This window comes from Varanus komodoensis, unplaced genomic scaffold (assembly GCF_004798865.1).
Source record: "Varanus komodoensis strain SLA01 unplaced genomic scaffold, ASM479886v1 scaffold15, whole genome shotgun sequence".
Lineage (NCBI taxonomy): Eukaryota > Metazoa > Chordata > Lepidosauria > Squamata > Varanidae > Varanus > Varanus komodoensis.
In genome coordinates this window covers 8,008,612-8,026,503 of record NW_025335440.1, presented here as the reverse complement: position 1 = coordinate 8,026,503, position 17,892 = coordinate 8,008,612, and positions in this window count along the sequence as shown.

Here is a 17,892-nt window from a genome sequence, read left to right as displayed (position 1 = left end):
ATGAAACCGAGCCTCACCTTGAAGGAAAATGAAGAATAAACCAAAACGTTACGGCAGATCTCCCGAAAGCGAGCAGTGGCGGACAGCGAAGAGGCAGCGGTGGGCCTGGTTGTAGCAGCAGAGGTGCGGAAGGGCCGGACTCACCGGGGGAGGGAGGCATACTGAGGATGCCATGCCCAATTTCCCCTCTCCCCAAAACCCCCAGAGCACCTGCTGCCCAACGGAAGCCACCACCTCTCAGCCCCTGCAGTTGATGAGTCACAATTCTGGTCCGGGACCACTCCTGCTGGGAGACGTAGCAAGGTGACCATCTCAGGCAGTGGATACAGGTGGGGAGCAGTCCCCCGACCCTTCCTCTGCCCCCTCCCAAGCCATTCCTTTCTCTGGAGGACAGACGTGCATGCGCCACATGGCCTATCGCTCACCCTTATGCTAACCCACATCCTTTGGTGTGGTGGATGACACCGTCCCATTGATGTTCTCGGGGAAAGCATACTTGTGGTATTGTGTGGGGGGTCATTTTTGTCCTTTGCTGGCCTCCCATACAGGGTGGCTGTACAGTTTACTGAAATATTATATAGAAAGCACTCTGCACCCCAGGGGGAAGTGAAGGGTAAATGCGGAGCATTGCAGCTCGCCGTGCTTATGCTAACATGCTTCGCTCGCATACGCACATGCCTCAGAAAGGCAGAGGAGGCCCTCAGCCTTCAGACAAACATGGCGGCACAAGTCCCAATGTCCAATCAGCATGGCCCTGGCACCCCTCCTCTCTGTGATTGGCCGGGGCGCCATGATGTCACAGGATCTCCATGGACATCCTCGGGGCACATCTGTCAAAGAACATGAGCGTAACTCCTAAAAGGAACATCTGGCGGATTTGAAAGGGTATGGACACCATCCAGGGCCTGTTTTATTCTGCTCATTTTTTGTAAGCTGTCCAGAGATGCTTGTAGCACACGGGTTAGAAAAGCTTTTACTAAATAAATAAATAGTGACGGGCAGAGCCAAAGGGGCTACATAGACAGGAATGAAGGCTGCAGAAGACAGAAGGGAATTTGGAAAAGTTATGTTCTAGAGGCGGAGGGATTTGTGCTGGAAGGGAGCAAGAAATCAGTGCGCTAGGAGCAGAAGTACAAAGGGAATCAAAGGGAATGGAAATAGGCCCCGAATGGACCCCAGTATGTGCTAATCAGCAAAATTTAAGTGCACTGAAGCCTCTTAATTTCCATCTCAAAGCTCCTTCTGACTTGAGCCTATTTTGGATTGCAAGGTGTTCTTTCTTCTCACTTGACAATCCTTGCATATTTTGTGCATATTTTTTCCAAATCTCTGAAATATACACACTCTTGTTGCATAGATCCAAATGTATTTGTGTGCACTTTTTAAAGGACACCTTTTAATGTGCTTTTTAGCATCGTCATGTTCTCATTCTTTGTTTCTTTCTGTTCTTTTGTTTTGGTCGGCAGCAAGCTCAGAAACGTATGAACTTCAGCTGCAGATGGCATCCAGACTGCTCAGCCTGGAAGGTGCAAACTGAAATTAATTGCTCGTATATCCCTAGCAACCATGTGCTATGGGCAGAAAGGGTGTGGAGAGCAGAGAAGAAATGAGGTTTCAAACATTGCTCCAAATTTTGAATATACCGTTCAGGGGGACTTTTGCCTTCCATTCTGCCTCTCACCCTGCGAAGTTAGAAGGCCAGCTCTGTCTGCCCCATCGCTCTGAACAAAGGACAAGGGGTTTGTTAGAAAAAGCCCAGCTGTTTGGCATCGATGCTTGCTTGCTGTAACTTGCAAGAAGTCAGACACAGGCAATTTCTGTGACCAGAGACCATGGCCTCACCCAGCAGTAGCTTTGGGGCTGTTGAAAGCTATTCCCAGTTTGTGCTCCCAAGCTCTGTGGGTCTAAGCTACAGATCTGTTAAGAGTCAGTTAACCACATGAGCTGGGAAGAAACCACCTAGATGTTTGGAAAGTAGCACTGAGCTTAACCACAAGTGTTAAGGGGAAGCGATTATCAGAAAAGTTCAGCTAACTCCAATCGCAAGCTAGCTCATCAAGTACCTGTAAAGTAAAGGTAAAGGTTTCCCCTGACATTAAGTCCACTCATACCTGACTCTAGGGGGCGGTGCTCATCTCCATTTCCTAGCCGAGGGAGCCAGTGTTTGACAGTCTCCGTGCTCATATGGCCGGCATGCCTAAACACCGAAGTGCACGGGACGCTGTTACCTGCCCACCGAAGGGGTACCTTTTTACCTACTTGCATTTGCATGCTTTCGATCTGTAAGGTTGGCAGGAGCTAGGACGGAGCAACGGGAACTCACCCCGTTGTGCAGATTCAAACCGGTGACCTTTCGATCTACCAGCCCAGCAGCACAGCGGTTTAAACCACTGCGCCACAAGTACCTGACGAGAGCCCAGATATCACAGGAAACGGTTTGCAGGAAGGTGCCGCCTGGCCACAAGGGCTCCGTGATGATACTGAGGTGTCGTGATGGGGGAGGCCAGGACTGGCCGATCTGAAACTGGAGAGCATGTGGACATGGGCAGTCAGAACGGATTGCCAATCTGAAGCCTAGAAAGACCATGCCCAAACATGCTCCAGCGGAGCCAAGCTCAGGGAGCCAAGGTTCCATTTAGATGCCAGGAAGTACTTCCCGATGGGCCCCAAGGGCATGGAATGGGCTTCCCCGGGAGGTGGGTGAGGCCCCATCGGTGGGGGCGTTCAAGGATAGGCTGGACATGCACATGGTGGGCATGCTGTGAGCAGAGCAGGTCAGACCAGATGGCCCAGAGGACCCCTTCTGACTCGCTCTGTTTCTCCGTTGGCTTTTTGTCAGCTCTGCTTTTGGGCCTGAGCTATGCTGCTGAACCGTTTTGCATGCAAAATAAATGGTTTACGTCTCTTGTGGGCATTGCTTCCCTTTTTCCTGATAATTGGGACCCTCCAGGAAAAAGACCAAGGGCAACAGAGTCACCCGACTTTCCTCAGCAAGCCTAGGAAAATGGAAGCAGAGGACAAAAGAAGCCGGGCAAGAGATATGAATCGGCTCCTTTGCCAGGAACAGCTATTCCTGGACTCTTGCTGTCTGGTACATCCCTGACCTGGCAGCAGGGATCCCATAATTCAATAAGGTCTCATGGTGAGGTGGCTCCTACCCTTGGAGAGTTGCCAGCCAGGGAGAGCAAGATGTTCAGCCCTGTTTTATGAGCTGAGCTGTGCTTGGCATGAGTGCGCATGTGTCGTCGGAGCAGAGCAGCGGGGAGGAGAACGGCCGGGCTCTTGCTTTACTTGCAGTGGGCCGGGCGCTTTCTCCTGCATTTAGTCTGGCCCTAAGCAAGATATCTGGCTTGTTGTGGGATGTTGCAGATCCTCGAGACTCATCCTGGCCATGGGGCAGGGAAGAGCATGAGAGAATAAGATGTTCCACCAAAATGAAAAAGCTTCATGTTGACCCGGGGCAGGTTGCAGAAGCAATAACGATAGGAAGGTTTCTGGAAGAAGGCAGCATCAGCGTGAAGTGACCAGTTCTAAATATAAAACTGCCAGGGCAGCAGGAGGGGAGCGTGGGAAAGGCTTCATGTGGGCCATGGGGTTCTGATGCACCCCTCGCAGTCAAAATTCAGAGCCACAGACCCTTCTTGCAAAATGTTCTTTGCTGACCAAGGTGTTTTCCAGACATACATCACCCTGAATAAATCTCTGAGCAGGCACAGAGTGGTTTTCTGCACCCAACCTAGTATTCACCTCCAGAAGCTCTGCTCAGGAGCTTGCCTAGGCTCCATCCCTTGATGAGGGGCCTTCTGAAAGCGAGCTCACCTCCTCTCCATGCACCAGTCCTCTAACTGGGCCACCCAACTCTGCTGACACCACATCATGGGCTCAAGAGACTGGACAACCTTTTTTGTGCCTGAGAAAGCCCCCTGCTCCAAGACCCCTCCCACCAGCCGTACACTTTAGTTATTCTCAGAGGCTACCTGCCCACCTGGGGATTTTGGCCTTGAGATGAGTGCCCCTGCTTCTTCCGTTCTGATTCCGATTCTGATTCTTCTGCTGGAGCCCGGCCTGCAGCCCTGGAGAACGTGAGGCCAAAGCATCCCTCTTTCTCACTCCCAACACCGTCTGCGTGGAGCTGCTGACTCCCCCTTGGCAGAGAATCCATCGTTCAGCACCTGTGAGTTACACTGTGGTCCAGCCAGCAGTACTGACATCTTCTTGCTACTCCGGGCCCTCTGTTTCGTCCCGGGCAGCAAGCCACAGCACAAATTTCCCACAATCCCCCAGTGTATCACCCTGGGGCAGTGTGGGAAATTTGAGTGCAGGACCCAGCAAAGCCCTGGTGTTGTAGGGGGGGCTCCCTAGAGGGTCTTTTTGCCAAGAAACTGCTCCAGCCTGCAGTCAGCCTGGACAATATAAACCCTCTCACACGTTTTATTGCTGCTGTGATGATGATGCTGATGATGATATCAGTGATGATATTTTTCTCTTCCTCAACTAACACCTACACGGACTTTACATCATCCCCAGATCTTCTTTTCCTCCCTGCCTAATCTAGGCCAGCAGAACTGAAGTCTGGAAGTCCTGGCTGGGCCTCCCTTTTCTCCAATTAGATGCTCTCTCTTTTACCGAAAAGACATGAGTCAGCCCTCCTTCGCCCTGTGCTTCAAATACAATAGCAAACCTCTTTCTCAGAGTAATTTCCCAAGACCAGGAGGCTGGCTTTATTGTTCGCCTGTTGGCTTTTTTTCTTTTCGCTTTTTTCGTAAATAGATTCTAAAAGAAAACAGTAACAACCATGACAGCAAAAAATGAAATAGAAGGATCTTTCTCTCTCTCGGAACATAAAGTATTGTTGTTGCTTACTAATGGCACTCGTTTCCCATTCCTGTGCATCGCACCCATTGCCAAACAGGGGGATTAAAGGGGTGACTGGGTATGCATGTTAATTTGCATGATTTCTATTCAGTTTTCCGGACCGGCTCCAAAATCAGGCAAGTTGTACAAACAACAACAAAGGAATCCCTGGGGAATATGCCTTCTCAGGGGCCAAGTCCTGTGCCAAGCTCTTGAATGTGTTGTACCTTACAAGCAGGAAGCAACTGCGGGATCTTTCTTGCAGGGAGAAAAGTCTCTGAAAATGTTCAAATAGTTGGCACCCACGGAGTATCTTCCCTTTGGCTGTTGCCCCAAATGGAAGGCAGGGGGCTGCCTAGAATAAGGCATGGGTCTGTGTATGTTCCCATGGAAAAAGACCCACTTGGTCCTGTCAAACATACAGTTTTGTAAGGAAGCCTGAGTTTTGACGGCTCCCGTCAAACTTGGCAGCTGTCATAAATGGGGAAGCTCACAGCTGTCAACTTTCCGGAGGCTTAGGAAAAGGTGGGAAAGGTGCGAGGCACTGAGAACAGGCTGGTCCACACATGCAAATTAGAGGACTACATCACAAGGACAAGGGGAATCTACTGGCCAGACCCTTTTGTAAGCAAAGATCCATGCATAGATTTGCGTTCACTTGACGGTTCACCTTTGTGACAGCTGTTATGGGAAAGCAAAGCAACAACGCAACTTATCTGCATCCTTCATTTCTCATTCTTCCTGTACTGTGGCAGGAGGTGTAGAAAAGGCAAGGCTTTTTCATTTTCAAACCCTCCTAGGTATGCAAGGACACACTGGTGGAAGACCCCTTATTTTTTAAAAAAAATGCATTTTGCATGAATTACAATTCATGCCCATTTCCAAGCCTAGAGTTTTTAAAGCACAAATTGCTCACAGACTAAAGTGATCAAACAAAACCTCCCCAATGCATTTGGATTCTGTTTCCTAGTTTGGAAAATATGTGGAATTTTCTTGGGCTCGAATAAGATGCAATGCCCAGCATCACCGATCCCTAATTCTGGGGCATTCTTGGTGGTTCTGGTGGACAGAATGACAGCCCTCAGAAAAAGGTACTATTTGTGGGTGCTTACCCAGTGAAGTGGGGCACAACCTGTTCTGGAGGTTACACAGGATCCGGTCTCAGTGGGAAGATGCATATTCAATTAGCGGAAGCTTCTGTGGCCCGTTCAGGAGAGGAAGAGCTTCACCACAGACACCCACACACTGACAGCTCCTCTCTGGGGCCTCCACATTGGGGCTGATCTCTGAAGATGGTCCAGAAACTGCAGCAGTTCAAAGTAGGGCTGGCAGTGAACTGGTTAACAGGAACTGGTCAGCATGGGCGCATAAGGGCCTTTGCTCCACGCCCCTTTCATGGCGCTTTGAAAGTGCTTCTGTTAACTCGGATAGACTTAACCCACTTGAGTCAACCGCCCTTACAGGAGACTGTCTTCCCATATATGAGGTGTGTCCAGAATATAAAGAGAATGGGGTCCCTAAGGCTCGAGAAGGGCTCTGCGAAGGGAGAAGCTGGCCACGGTCACTTGGGGTGGGGTGCCAGGTACACGCTGGAACACGGATCACTTGCGTTCCAGCCCTGCCAGAGTCGAGACAGTCTCTTCTGGGACACCCTCTTCAAGTGCCTCGTGTTAAGAAAAATGCAAGCGAGTTTGGAACAGCGCTACCTGATAAAATTTTGTGTGAAATTGGGAAAAAATGCATCAGAAACTTTGGAAACGGGGAGGGAAACTTACGGAGAAGCTGCGCTATCGTCTGCACAAGTGTGCCGAGGACACGAGCTGAGATGGGGTCAACTTGGACCCTTCATCGCGACAACGCACTGAGTCACAGCGCATTGGCGCTCAGGGAGTTTTTGGCTGAAAAACACATCACAGCCCTGGCTTGGCTCCTGGTGACCTTTCATCTTCCCAAAGATGAAGAAGGGTTTGAAAAAGCACCATTTGGTAGTGTGGATAACAGCCAAAGAGCCACTATGCAGAATCTGAACGCCGTCCCGTGCAAAGACTTCCAGGGATGCTACAAAGAATGGAAAACTCTCTGGGAGCATTGTGGGCACTCCCACGGTGCATACTTTGAAGGTGACAATGATCAATTGCAGAATTCTTCAATAAAAGAATCTTTAAAATATCTTTCTCATTACTTTCTGGACACACCTTGTATATCAGCCCAAACACTGTAATATGGAGCTCAGGAGTGGCCCCCCGTTTGTGGAAATCGTTCCCCAAAAAGGCTATATGACAAGATCTTCAGCTGGTGCCTGGATAGTGGTCTTTTGGGGACTATATGAAGATCCTTTTATTTTCCAATGTCTTTTGTCCCTTACATTTTGAAACGGGATGCAAAATATTTAGATTTTTGTCCAGCCGCTTGAGTTGCCATTGCTGTGTTTTTGCTTTGGTTCCCTTCTGTCTTAATCTTTTAAAGATTTCAGGCAACTTTTATCGTGCTGTATATTAGGGTTTTAATGCTTGTGAATCACTTAGAGGGCTTGGGCTATTGGGCCATCTGAAAATATAATAAAGGTGGAGAAAATTAGATGACCGTTCTGCTAAGTGGCTTTTCTTTTCTTTGTCACAGGTGGAAAAAATCCAAGAACTATTCTCAGAAAAAAATGATCTCCCAAGAAATCTTCCACGAATTGCTGTTCCTGACCCTGGGATGGAATCTGTCTCTGCTGCACACGCCAAGCTGAAATCTGGCAGCTCAGGGAGAATTTGTACATCCAAAGCAGGAGCTGTGTTGTGGTTTAAGGAAATTCAGCCCTACGGGGAAGCATCACAACCTCAAAACAGATGTTAGAACAAACGGCCAGCACATGGGTTGCTGATGACTGTGTCATTGTCCTACATGTGTGATGCTTTCTTTGTTTCCTTCCAGGTATCTTTTAAAGCATGTTTTCACTGTGTAGTGTTTTCGTTCCTGCTTGGACATCGAGTGCTGGAGAAACCGGCAGGCAGCTGATATTTTAAAATGATTATACAGTTCTAATTGGTCGACGCTCGTGTGATTTAATAACTTGGCTTGGAACAGCATCTGCAGCAGACAGACAGCTCTGCTCAGGTTGATTCAGTGCAAGTCTTGTTGCCTAATTTAAAAACCCCAGTGCCATTTTGTGAAGGGAAAGGAATCCATATAGCTCTCATTTTAACTTACTCAGTCTCTTACTTTTGAACCAATAGGTAAACTGACACTCAGTTCTCCTCCCTTTTCTCTAATGTGCTTCTCTAATCTGGAAAAAAAACATACAGATGCATGTATTAGGGGAAAGTGTATGCGTCTGTTTGTAGAAATGGCATTAAAATAGGAAAAAATGGGGATTTGCTTGCACAAAATGTATAACCATTGCAAAACTGCCAGCCAAAACAATGCATGCGTGAGAAAAAATGCAGACAACTTGCTGTGCATATAATGCACGCTTTGAAGGAACAGTGAAGGGAGAAAGATTTCCAGAGTTCAGGATGTACTGAACTGAAGACTGGGAAAATGAGAAACAGAGAAACCGAAACTGACAAATATCTTAATTCCTGGTACCCTTTTATGCTGCTTTCATTGATCCTTTCCTGTCGATCCAAGAATTGGGAGCCACGGCGACAGCCCGACTATCCATGGCACCCTCGGCTTAGGTCTGGGATTGTGCTTCAGGAACGGTCGCTTTGTTAAATCGGGCCGGGAGATGAGACTTCCTCTGCGGACTTCGGGAGCTGCCTGACACAAGCAGACGTAACTCTGCTGTGCCATCTGCTGCTCCGTTGCCCAGTTAATCTCTCCAGTTATGGGCACATTTGGGAATCTGAGAAAATATCGAGGGCACCATCACAATATGGCTCCTGTCAAGGATGTGGTAGCACAGAACAGCTGTTGCAGAGGCCCGGATCTTCCGGACAAGCAACGGAGACCTGAGGAGGAGGCCCCGCTCCGGGAGCCCTCCTTGAAGGGAGGAAGAGCACCCAGACGAGGGCTTTCTTTGCGGTGACGCCCCCACTAGGGAATAAGCCCCCAGAGAGGTTTGCCTGGTGCCGACGTTATATTCTTTTCGGTGTCAGGCAAAACCCTTTTTATTTTCCGGCTATTTTATTATTCATTCATTCATTCATTCATTCATTCATTCATTAAAAGCTTTTGTATGTCATCCTATTATACAGAATCTCAGGATGGCTTCCAATGTTTTAATGTTTAATTGATTTTAACTGGGGTTTTAGTATATTAATGGTGGGATGCTGTGGGGCTGTTCTATTTATTTATTTATTGTAAGCCATCCTGAGACATTCTGTAGGGGACAGGATAGAAAAGCTTTCAATAAACAAATACTAATATTGATTTATTATATTTATATCATAGTTTGTTCCCCTTTCAGTGAACTCAAGGCAGCTTGGAGACTCCACCTCCTCTCCATCTTATCCCCACAACAACAGCCCTGTGAGGTTGGGCTGAGAGTCTGTGACCGGCCCAAAGTCACCCAGTTGGCTCCATGGCTGAGCGGGGACTCGAACCCGGACCTCCTGAGTCCCAGTCCTGCAAACGTAGCACCAAGTCACACCGGCTTCCTCAATCCATGCAAGAAATGGAGTGCAAGCAGGGGATGACTCTGTGATGCCTACAGCGGCTGGGAGAGGTGAGATGTGCCAAGGTGAAGAAGTTGTGTGGCCGGTGGTGACGAGAGAAACAGCCCAGGGGCTCAAAGAAGCAAGGAGGCCAGGGGTTGAGTGGGAGCAAGAGAGCAAGGCTGGGAAGAGAAGGGAAGGCTGGGGTGGGGAAAGGGATAATAGGGAGGAAAGGGGCTGGGGGAGCGACACAGTGATGCTGAGCTTGGGGGTGGCGGGGGGGGGGGAAGAGAAGAGAAAGAGGTGGACGAAGGGAAAGGCCACGTGGAAGAATAGGAGGCAGGTGCCATCCCTTCTCTTTGCACCAGCGCCGGGAGCAAGAGAGAGAAGACGATAGTGTGCTATCTTTCAAGTCTAGTCCAGTGATTAAAAGTAAAATGTTGACGGGGAAGTCGGTGGAAGGCTTCGGGGCTCTGTTTGGGGTCCCTGGGGAACCCAGGTGGCAGTGAAATCTGATTGCTGCAAGTCACGTCTGCGGTGTGCAAGACCGCCATTCTCACATCAAGGACTCCGATGCGCCTGTTTCTGAAGGTCATGCGTGGCATTTTAGTCGTTTTCTGTCCTACGTTGGCTTCTGTTTGTCAAGCGACCTTAATGGCTTACTTTCCTACTGGCAACTCAGTTCTATTTAACATAAAGTTTAATCTCACAGCGGATCGTTTCCTATATTTATCGGTTTTGTTTTCATGAGGATCAGCAGAGGAAAAATAGATATAATATCATCTCAGAAAGAAAGTGGGATTCCTTCCTGAGGCTATGGTGGGAAAAAAGTGATGCAATATTTATTTCTTGGCTAACTCCTTTGCATGATTAAGTTTTGCTCCAGGACTTCAAGGTGCCCGAGCTTAAGCGTGGGGCCCTGAGGCAAAACACATGTTTCCCAGATAGGCCATGGCCCCTTTCCTGGCCAATAGCCTTTTGGTGGCTTTCCAGTTTTTGGGCATTTTTTGTTTTCAAAGATTGAAAAGCCTCTCCTAACTTATTGGCGGTACTTATTGAAATTGCTTTAAGCTAAAATAAGTGCTTGTGTGTGTGTGAGAGAGAGAGAGTCTGTGGAAGATGGAGGGAACTCTGTTCCTTTTGTCTTTATCTTCCAACTCCATCTGCCATTGGAATGTATCCTGTAAGAGGTTCCTTAAAACAGAATTTTATCCTCTGGCAGAAAGAGACTCAGATCCCTTCTATTTATCTGGAAAGTCTGCAGCTGCCCAGGTACATAAAAGATCTCGGCTATTTTCCTAGAGGCTTTTGAATGATTTTCATCTCCAAAGTTTGCCAAGCACTCCGAAAACAATCGTCACAGTAGGTGAATCGTGTTTCTTCCAATCTTTTATTGCCCATCAGCCAAGCATTGTTTAGTAAACCCTGATGTTCTTTCTTAAAACATGAAAATTGTCCAAATGACTATAAAAATGCAGCTGTGGTTTTAAAGGTCAGGTTTTTCTGTATCACCTGTGCAATTTAGGGAATGGATGTGTTTTTAACGCAGCTCAAACACACTCAGCAACACTTATGGGTCCTCTGTGAGGAATCTGGCTTGGAGGTGGGGATCTGTTAGATTTCTTCAGCCCAGCTCTGGATCTTGCCCACTTTCTCTCTGCCAAAGTCTGCCTTTTGCTCAGCGTTTGCGTGGGCATCAGCCAGGAAGTGCGTTCAAATGGAGTTCCACTTCTGTGCAGGTTTTACAAACTTGGTGTAAAGAACTGTGTACTTGGCCTATTTTGTGCAGGAAAGCTGTGGGCATTTTAAACAGATGTGGACTTCTTGGTTCAGCTTACCTCTTAGCCAGGCCGTGCACAAGAAAGAGAGAGCACACAAGCCGGATTCTATTCTGATTTTTTCGTTCTTACTTATAGGTTACAAATCCATGAGTCCATGTGATAATGGCAATTAGGTTAGTGATAGTTAAATATTGGAAACAGAATTGGGCTTTGCAAAGGCATGAATGGTATAATGAAATATGGAACATGGTAATTAATGATAAACTGACGACAGAAATAAAAATTAAAAGAGGGTTAATGAAAGCAAATAAATATAATGAAATTTGGGGAGATTTTGTAAAAGCAGTACTGATAGAAGGCAAAGGCTGTAAACCCAGTCAAGATTATATGAACTTCTGGAGGGGATATGGAAATAATTGAAGTATATTATATATTATTAATTGTTATAGTATATGATGGTGGTAGCATTGGTCTCCAGGGCGGTGGGTACACTCTTTCATTTTTTTTTAAATTATTGTGCTCTTGTTATGTTATATTATTATTGTTGGGATGTATTGTATTTATGTTTTTTTGTCTAAAAAAATAAATTTATAAAAAAGAGTCCATGTGCATGCAGTCACTGAGAGCTAGTGTAGGGCAGTGGTTAAGAGCCGGGCCTGGGTTCTAGTCCTCGCTTGCTCATGGATCCAACTGGGTGGCAGATTCTCAGCACAACCTACCTCACAAGGTTGTTGTTGTGGGGATAGGGTTGAGAGCAGGAAGAGGAGGAGAATGAGGTAGGCTGCTCTGAGTTCATTAAAAAAGAAAAAGGTGGTTATAAATCCAGTGAATAAAGAACCCAGATTTAATCAGACGAGACCCAATGCAATCAATGGGAAAAACCACCTGTGATTCACTCAACTCCAATTGGTTTCAATAGGTCTACTCAAAGTATGACTAAGCCTGATAAGGGACTTGTTGACATCCAGTTGTCGCAGAATTCCCCGAAAGGAAACTGTTTGCATTCTGAAATCACATTTAACCAATATTCTCCCCTCTTGCCACAATTCTGAGCTGCCATTTCTTTTCTCCTGTTGGGAACAAGCAGGTTGATGGGTCCTGGCAAGTATTTATTTATTTATCTATCTGTCTGTCTATCTCTCTATCAATCAAAAGCTTTTTAATCCCTACAAACAGCTCAGGACAGTTTACAATAAATAAGCGGAATAAAACAAACCCCACAGCATCCGGACATTAATATAGTAAAACCCCAGTTCAAATCAATGAAACATTAAAATAGTGGGAAAGTAAAAAGGGTTTTGCCTGACGCCGAAAAGAATATAACGTATTATAAGAATATAAGTATTCCCACAGAAAGCCAGCTCTGCCAGAGGTGCTTGCTCAAGGGAGGATGAGGAAAGTCTTCCTGAGACATCCTCCTGGGATGGAGGAGGAAGAGGAGGAGCGGGGGGGGGTGATTGTCTCGCCGTCCGCATCACTCGCTGGACCGCTCCTGAGAGTGGCTTGAGTGGCCAGCCAGTGGGAGGTGCTGTGGGGAAAGAGGAGCCCCCAGGTATGGCTCAGTCCCTCCCCTCGGAGCTGGACCCCTGGCAAGGAGCCAGCAGTGGGAGAGGAGATGCCTGCTTTCAAGGGGGCCCTCCCAAAAGGGCAGGGAACAAACGTGCTAGTAAGGAAAGCTTCAGGAACTAATCACCAGATTGGGTTCCACAAGCCACTTTGTGTATGCTCAGAGGCTCTCTTTAATTTGCACTTGAAAGCAATAAAGAGTGTTTGGCAAAAGAAACAGCCCGAGGCAGTGTCTGTTTGAAGGAGGATACGTGGCTCACGACAACACCCCACCCACACCCAACGAATGATTGAAAAGAAATCAAATGGTCTACTGCTCCCCAAGAGATAACCATGTTCCCCAGCCGGCATGCATACAAAACTGAACCCACACTGGACACATCCAACTTCAGCTCCTGATTTTCTTTGCCCCCCCCAGGTTTTCACGTCAGTTTCACACATTTTGCGATCCCCCAAAGGACACCGGGGCAATGTGATCTTTTGGAGGACACCGCTGGTCCTTCTTTATTTCTCTTTTGAATGTAACCATGAGCAGGGCCAGGGACAGAGGCAAAAACTCTTTGACAAGTTTTTGCCAGCCTTGCACAGAGATCTGGAGAGCCCTGCCTCCCACTTGGTTAAAAATTTAAGCCCTAATTAAAAACCCACATGTGGGTGCCTGCAGACCTTCACCTGCTATGATGAATTGATGGCCTGTCATCCAAAGAAATCAACGCCTGGTGCATATTGGGAGAAGAAAGCAAAATTACTTGCACTTCTGGAGATATATTGGCTGCATCTGAATGGAAATGCTCACAGAAGACTGGTCAGGAAGGGGAAAGGAGCTCCCACTGGCATGGCTGGGACTCAGCATCATAGTCTCTGGGGTTCCAGCCACGCTTGGAAAAATAGGATTTACCAGAGGTCAGTGGATTTTCTTGATCTGGAGCCAGCCATTCCCCTCCATCCCCCATGCAGTGACGTTGACTTTTTCTGATGTGAGCCAAGTTGGTGCTTGGACTTGATTTTTTTTCAAATGGGATGTGGTTTCTCTGTGTGTGTGAGGCTGGAGGAGTTGCACCTACATACATCGCTCCAGAGATATGTAGTTCTGGGCTCCACATCTGCACAAATATTTTGGGAAATTTTGCAGCAGTGGGCTCCCCCACTCCCAACTTAACCTGCTTTGGGCCTTCAGTTTCAGTTGGCAAAAGTTTGTGTGTGCGCGTGTATGTGTGAGTGTGTTTGGGGGGTATATTTGCCTCCACCATCAACAGGGCGTCCTCTGTTGGAGCCCCATTTGAGAATCGCAGGAAGCTCCCTTCCAATGGAATTTCAAACAACCCCCTTCTTGGTTTCCATTAAAACTTCGTTGTGCCATCAGCATCTGGAAATTAACCACTGTTCTTCCCCATTTTATTTATTTATTTAGCTGCACTGCCGCTGCTTTGAGTTCGGATCATACCTCCCGTTGTTCTTTTTAGCGTTGCAAGCCACTGCAGAAGCTTGGCAAGCTGCGGCATACAGATATTTGCAATAAAGAAACAAAATTGGAATCCGCACTGTGAGCTCCCAAAATTACTTAGGACTGTGAAATTCAGCAATATTGCTACCACGGAGGTAATGGGATGTTGATTTTGCAAATTCAAAAAGCACTCTGCATATTTGACATGACTTAGAAGTCACACGGTTCTCAGAAGATGAAAATAGCAAGCGTCGTATTTACCTGGCTAAATACACAACTAGAAGGCAGGCTATTGATTCCAAATCGGATGACATTTTCAAGCACCTAGAAGGCTTCCTGGTATAATCCATAGGCCGGTGTCCCATCTGCTGAAAATCCAGCAAGTTCCAGCACTGTGATTGATTTTGTTTAAGGCTTGAGGCAGATAAGAACATTTTCAGATGGGATAGATACACCAAGATGCTCTGCAGACTCAGATTTACACAACTGTAGTACACGGAAGCAGAAAGGACAAAGCTAACCCTAACCCTCAGGCGGCAGCCCTGTGAAATGGACGCAAGGAAGAGAGCTGTTGACCAGGCAGTGTGCTGGGTGCCCTGTGTGCAGGTGTGGTGGAGATGTGGCCCCATCCTGTCCTTCCCCTCAAGCAGCGAGAGGGCAGGGTGACCCTGGGCTTGCATTTCTGTCCTTGGCCCTAGTGGATCACGGTCTGAGTAATCCAGCCCCACTCATGCCGCCCCTGTGAAGAAGTCCTGTTCATCCCTCCCCCCCCCACCATTCCTACTCTTTGCACACTCTCTCCGTCTTTCGCTCCTTTCCCGCTGCTTCTGGGCTGTATCCCTGAGCCTTCCATTGTCCCCTTTCCCGCACAGTCTGCTTCCTTCTCCCCCTTGCTCTGCCACTGGCTGATTCTCCCAGCATGCATCTCACAGACACTCAGCCATCCTTGTGCGTCATAAGGGGGTGGCGATCCTGGCTGATTTTGCACCGGGTCTGTTGCATCTCTGCATGGTCATTCCAAGAATTTAAGTGCAAGGATGCGTGATGCTCTCTGGGGGCCTGGGAGTCAAAATTCAAAACGTCATCTGGCTCATCAGGGCCCTGCCCCTGGCAGTAGCAGCGGAAATCAGCCTACCCAGAATGCCTGCGGAAGTATCGTGACAGGGCATTGTGGGAAATTGGACGGATGGGACCTGGCCTGAAGTCAGCCAAAAACTGGGTGTGCCACCAAAAATACGGGGGGGGAGTTCATGCAGTCTGCAGAACAACGAAAGACCCAATAGCCAGCTCTTCGTGATTTGTGGGTTGAAAAGTAAATTAGAGGGCAGAGAAGATTCAGAGTGGTGGCTTTCCACCCCTCCCCATTCAGGCTGTAGGCTTGACAAGTTGCTAGCAGAGGTAAGACCAATCCCAGTAGCAGCCTGATTTTTAAAAGCTAAGCGGGTCTCAGCCTGGGCTGCCCTTTGATTGGAGGCTGCAGGAAACCCTGCGAAAAGCTGCTCTGAAATCCAATTGAATTTAGCTGTCATGGTTAACAGCATTACGTAGAGAGACAAGCACAGTGCAGAGTTCGCGGGCAGTTCTGCGAGTGCCTGACTCTTCACAGACTGAGCTTTCAGCCCCACACATGTCTTTCCCCCCACATCTCCTCTAAACATTTGTGACACCCAACATCCTACTAACTGCAGCTCAGGGCCCATTTGTGGGCCGGATCGCATGGAGGGAGGTCACCGGGGCCAGAGGAGCAGGGAGGAAGACGGATTGCGACCCGGGACGGTTGATTGATGTGACGGTGCGAAAGGATGAACACTGTTTGAAAGCATCATCAGGAAGACATCTGTCTCTGCCAGAAAGTTGAGGGAGGGTGACTGATCTAGGGTGAAAAATGTAGTGGAGACATGAAGTCAGCACTGGAATAGAAGAGATGCCTTTTCCGTTAGCCGCAAACTGGCCATTAATAATTTTTGAAAGGTCTATCTGGATGATGCTTAAGGCAGGAGAAATTGGAATCTGCCAAAGGAGGTGATGCTGCTAGTCTTCAAAGAATGCTTGGAAGCTCGGAAGGAAGGAAGGAAGGAAGGAAGGAAGGAAGGAAGGAAGGAAGGAAGGAAGGAAGGAGAACTGAAAGAGATTTCTGAGAAACTCCAACTTCAGACAGAATTTGGGATCAGTAGCTGAGGTCCTGCTACCGAGAAATGGTGTTCCATCATTCATGATGCCTGAATTGCTTGTATGGAATCTATTCAGTCCCCCAGGAGTCCACTAGATCTTTGTACATCCCACCTGGTGAGAAAAATACTGAGTTGCACCTCCATGGTTCAAAACCCAAGCGACAGAAAGCCGCAACTTCTGCAGCCCAAAGACTACAAAGCCCATGGTGGGGTGAGAGCTGCATGCCCAGTGAACCAAGCTGAGAAAGAATTTATCTTAAAAGTCAGGTTGTGTAAATGGAACTAGGGCTAATGGATACGAAGGTGGGCAGAGACTATTACATTAATTATATGTATTTGATGTTGGGAATGAGATATCAGATCAAAGAATGTGCTTTGTGTGCATTCTCAAAGACACCTGAATGGGGCTCAGAGGAGGAAGAGGAGGAGGAGCAGTGGCAGAGGCTGGGGGCTTGGAATGTGGGCCAAGTCCAGATGTTGGGAAGAGAGAAGTGGGGCTCTTATCTCAAGGCCAGACTCCCCCAGTGGGCAGGCAGCCCCTGAGAATGACCCAGGTGTACAGTTTGGGGGCGCCAGCTTGGAACAGGTGAGTTTTTTGGAGGGGGACGAGACAGGCATGGCTCTTGACCCCTTGATGTGACGCCAGCAGAGGAGGGTGGCCCATTTAGAGGATCGGTGTACAGGATCGCTTCCAAAGGGCCACTTCCAAAGGGATGAGACCCGAAAAGACTCATATTGAGGGTTCTTAGAGGTATACTAGCTTGGATTCAAGCTGTCGTGAGCTAAGTTTCCTTCCTTCACACATTCAGAGCACGAGCCCTCTCTCGCAAAACTTTCTTTATTGACCAAAGCATTTCCCAGAAGCGCAAACACCTGGAATGAATGGCTTGTTGAATCCAAGGGCCTTCACAGCTCTCATCTCAACATCTGGAGTTTATCCACATTCTTAAGCCTCCCCCACCCCACTGCTCCTCCTCCTCCTCTTCCTCCCCTGAGAGTGCACCAGAGGAATGCGTGCCAAGAATGACTGTCTTTCTCGCTCCCAACATGCATATTAGAAACGCAGAAACAGAGCGAGTCAGAAGGGGCCTCCCAGGCCATCTAGTCTGACCCCTGGCTCCAGCCGGCTCCGCTCACGACATGCCCACCATGTGCATGTCCAGCCTATCTTTGAACACCCGCACCGATGGGGCCTCAACCACCTCCTGTGGAAGTCCATATTCTGCCCTCCTTCCTCCTTCAAGGAACCCAAGGTAGCTTATGTTGTCCACCTCCTCTGCATTGTATCCCCAGAACGACATTCCTCTGACGTAGGTTACACTAAGACTGTGTCACTGGCCCAAATCGCCCAGTGAGCTTTATGACTGGAGGGGGACAAGGACCCAGAACCCAGCCCAACAGTCTAACCTTTCGGCTACATGGACTCCCTTCCACACCACCCTGGAACGCAGAGCACCCTTCGTAAGAATTGAAGTTGCTTTCTGTCCCACCCC